Raw genomic sequence first — 4,871 nt, 5'->3', positions numbered from 1 at the left:
ATTAATGAAATCGGTCTGGAAATTAGAACACGATATTTTTTTGAACATTGTAATTGTTACTATTTCATTAAAAAAATGATTGCACTTATCTCGGGCGGATGAACATATATTTTTCGTGACTGAAAATAAAGCATTTGACATCCAGTCGAAATGTCGCCATATTCAGTATTATCATAGTATCTTAACCATAGTTTACAAGTTGTGAGATAATGATTTCAGTCCGTCTGTAGAGAAGAAGGTGGGATGAGAGTTGATCGCTGGCCACCAGGCGAAATAACGGCGCTGTTTGTTTACAGGGTCGTCTTGCTATGAAATGCATGGTGAAAATCAGAAAAGTCATATTTTCCGGTAGTTCTACTATGCTTTCTTTGGTTTCGCTGTCTGAAGAATAAAGTGAAATAGTTTCAGCATCGAATGAGAAAAAATTAATGCTAAAATAGTGTACCAGTTTGAAAATAAACGAGATTAAAGAAATTTGAAATGGCGGGAAATTAAAACACAAGTAATAAAATAAGTTGTAAGAATTTTAAAATGTTAGTGTTTTATATTGTGCTAGTATTATGAACATTATTGATTATTTTTAACAAATTCTGTATGGTTTGCTGATAATTAATTGAATTAAATAGAAATCAAAATATCTGTTTGGGGTTATGCATTGAGTCAACAATAATATGTATATAAAGTATTTTTTAAGTTAAAAACAAACAAAAACAACAGTTGCATATATTTTTTAACCTTTACACTATTTCATAATTTATTTTGCCTTATTAGACGCTAAATTTCTTCAAATTTATTCTTCTGGTAAACAATAGAGTCATCCCAACTTTGACTGGCATAGGGCTAGGAATTTGCGTCTTAAAACTATCGAAATCCGTTGGTATTATAGTTTGCCATAAAAGACTCTATACGGATCAAAACTTTGTAGCTAAAAGATGATTTCTCAAAAACTTTAACTCTTGTTAACTTTATTTCATGCTCTAAATTTGTATTACTTAACAAGTTACTTCTCAAGCAGAGAAATCAGGACAAAATTCATTTGATCCATTTTTCGAAAATTGAGAATAATAACATTTTGAACTCAGAAGTTTTCAGTTTTAAAATGAACATTTCTTTAAATATTAAATTTCAATAGAAAATTCTTATTTTTTACTCTAGATAACATTTTATATTTAAAATATTCATGGAAATTTAAGTGTTCTATTTATATTCATAAATTTAAATTATTACTAGATCGGAAAAATTTGGGGAGGGGGGGGGGGGCAATATTTGATAACTACATGTCTTACAAAATCGAGTAGTTTTAACTACTTTTAGTTTTAACTAGAGATCCTTAAGGGAGACTTGAGAAACGGGTTACTAAAAATCTGATTGGCGCCACTGCGCTGTACCGGAACTAGTTAAACTCTTATGAGTTTTGATTGGCATGAGTTGGCGCGATCTTAAAATCTTAATTTTACTTTCATGAGGATTTAATACAGAATAGACACAACACTCGAACAAGAACATGTAGTACCTAGAAGTCGAATATAGAGGGCGCTGCGCGCAGACAATTGTAAGCGCCGGGCCCCGAACCGACAGTCTTCGTCCAACGCCTCTTGAATTAACACGTCTTCCAATAAATAACAGTAAACTGCGTATCCGTTGTGTTGTTTCTTAATATCCTGACACCTTCAGTTTTTCAGAAGTGGGATTCGCGATCGGTTTTTCGTTTATCACAAAGTCATTCGTCCGAGCTGCTAAAATATGCGTGCGAATTTCCCCTCGCGAAAATTACGGCGAGTGAAAACGATGCCGATGCGATGGTAGTGTGAACTTTAAATATACGTGTTGGACTCGATTGGGACCGTTGGTGAATACTCGAATTGAATACAGAAGGACTGTGTCTAGGCTGTGTGACTCTGGATTGCAGTGATTTTTCTATCTGATCTTCCGATTTTGTGCTGTGTGCAGATATTGGTTAGCTTCGCTGTTTGCGAGGAAAACGCGCAATAGCGTCAAGTGAGAGCGAGACTGTGTGCCCCTAGTTCAACTTTTAGTGGTGTGCTAATAGTGGGCTATGTGCCGGAGTGACTGTGTGTCATAGTTTTCAGCACTGTTTGCCAAAGAGAATTTTCCTTCTCGAAATCGACGGTGTACTTCGAATCCTGATGTGAAAGTGTGCCGAAAAATTGTCGGTGATATAACTACCATTTTGAAGTGCAGTGTCTCCTTCTCGTGATTGCAGCGCCACTGGTACAGTGTCTTGGAATTTAATTTATAGTGTTAAAAACTGAGTTACCATTCGCGAGAAGTTACCAACCGGTGGAGCGAAGTAGTTATCGTGAGAGTGACAGTTCGTAACGAGATTGTTGACCGATTCAGCCAGTTTGGCCATACATAATGAAGTAGACAAATGATTTTACCTTAGTGCAGCTACAAGAGATTCGGAGAAATTGCTAATCTAGCTGACCGACGACTTCAGGAGCAAGCAACAGAAGTCGACATGATGAGACGAGAGGTGAACTTGATGATAACGGAACGAGATCTGCTTCAATGTGAGATAGAACTCCTTCGGTGTGAAACACATTGAGAATCGCCCTCTCGGGAAAGCTCAGCGAGTAACAGAGGCATCAGTGATCTTCTAAGCGGGTTTAGCGAAGTGATCAAAATTTCTCTAAATGGGAAAAACAAGTGCTACTTCTTAGTGTCACCTACGAGTTAGATGACAACCCAGCTAAGATATTAGTTAGTTCCAAACTGAGAGGCAACGCTTTGGAATGGTTCCATTTAAAATCGGAACACATAGAAATAGATATGAGCGATCAACTTGCAGAAATGAAAAAGACGTTTGATCATCACCCCAGGAGACTGGAACATCGACTATCTGATGGACGATATTCCAGACGTACAACTGAGAAGTCAAGCCCGCGTGAGAAGTTTTGATTGCGCCAGCGAGCTCTTGGAAGCTTTCAATAAAATTTCTCTAACTTCCGGGCAGTCGAAAGGTGACTCCAAACCCGAATACAAGACGGACGAAAAAACTGGATATGAGGAGGAAGGTCCCAGAAAATTCATCACCTGCTACAACTGTAGGAAAACCGGACACACTGCTCAACAATGCCGGCTGCGAAATAAATTGAAGTGCTACGAATGCAAGCAACCTGGGCATCTGGCGAAAGATTGTCCTGTCAAGAAAGCATCCGTCGACTTCGTCAGTGAAGGTTCTTCAGAGAATGACAGCTTCTACAGGAAAGTTGTCGTCATCCCAGGTAGCGGTAAGCGAATAAGCATAGATTGTGTTGTTGACTCAGGTAGCCCGATTAGTTTTTTAAAAATAAAATGCATGCCCAATCAATGTATCGAGAGGGCCACGGACGTAGATCGTAAATATGCGGGTATCAATCAGTTGAATTTAACAGTTTTAGGTAAAATAAACGCAAGTATTATATGAAGTGTGTTAAAAAAATAAGGTGACTTTATGGTTTTCTAAAAAAATATTAATTTATTCCTCAATATTTATTTTTTACCCTTCAAATTAATTCCCCTCAGATATAACACACTTGTGCCAACGCTTTTTCCAATCATCGAAGCACTTCTGATAATCATTTTGTGGTATAGCCTTGAGTTCTTTCAGCGATGCAGTTTTTATCTCCTCAATCGTTGAAAATCGATGTCCTTTTATGGGTCTCTTCAGTTTTGGGAAAAGAAAAAAGTCACTGGCGGCCAAATCCGGTGCATATGGAGGCTCAGGACATGATTGTGGTGTTTTTTTGGTCAGAAAATCTTTTGATCTTTTGATAAAAATTAAGCAGCTTTGGAGCAAATTTCGCTGACACACGCCTCATGCCCAAAACGTCCTAAAAGATAGCATGGCATGAGCCAACCGATATGCCAACATCTTCAGCATCTTCTCTGATGGTAATTCGGCGATTTTTCAACACCATTTCTTCCACTGCTTGAACGTTTTCATCTGTTGTTGACGTGCTGAGACGTCCAGGGCGAGGTTCGTCTTCGACATCCTATCGGCCTTCTTGGAACAACTTGTACCACTTATACACATTTTTCTTACTCAGAGTAGACTCACCGTATGCAACTGTCAACATCTCAAGAGTTTTAGAGCACTGGATTCTATTTTTCACACAAAATTTAATGCAAAATCTTTGCTCCATTTTTTTCGAAAGAAGCAAATCGCCGAGCACACCAAACCCTTCTAACCTTTTACGCCTGTACCAGAAAAACAACACGAGCTATATCGTCAAAGCTGTGAACATATGATCGTGACGAGTGTACCAACACAATAAAACAAAAAATTTAAAACTTGAATGTACGTAGCCCGCGAAAATTGAAAGGTCACCTTACTTTTTGAACACACCTCGTACTAGACGGCGAGACTTGTCACGATGTAAAGCTTCTTATCGTACCGAATGGTACAATGACGTCATCATTGGTAATAGGCTGGGACATGTTAAGTAAATTCGGTTTATGTCTGGCTAAAGTAGACAGGGAAGTAGAATCTGAGAAATTTGAGTTCATGGCTGATGAATTTAATAACATTGATGTTTGTCTTGTCGATGAAAAACAATTTCCTGAATTGAATATTAATCCTAAAATTCCACATCAAACGAAAATGAGACTTTTTTAAGAATTTAAAGTAGAATATTTAGAACGCGAAAAACCAGAAATTCCAGAAACGAAAACGAAATTGAAATTAACTTTGACTGAGGACTAACTGTTTTATTTTTCACCCAGACGATTACCGTATGATGAAAAATCAAAACTTGAAAAAATGAGAAATGATTTGATTGACAGACAGGTTATTCGCCCAAGCAATTCAGAGTACGCGTCGCCTATAGTGTTAACTAAAAAGAAGAACGGCGATCTACGACTTTGCG

The sequence above is a fragment of the Belonocnema kinseyi genome, chromosome 8 (assembly GCF_010883055.1).
Source record: "Belonocnema kinseyi isolate 2016_QV_RU_SX_M_011 chromosome 8, B_treatae_v1, whole genome shotgun sequence".
NCBI lineage: Eukaryota > Metazoa > Arthropoda > Insecta > Hymenoptera > Cynipidae > Belonocnema > Belonocnema kinseyi.
The sequence above is the reverse complement of the archived record's forward strand: the minus strand, read 5'-3'. Positions refer to the sequence as shown.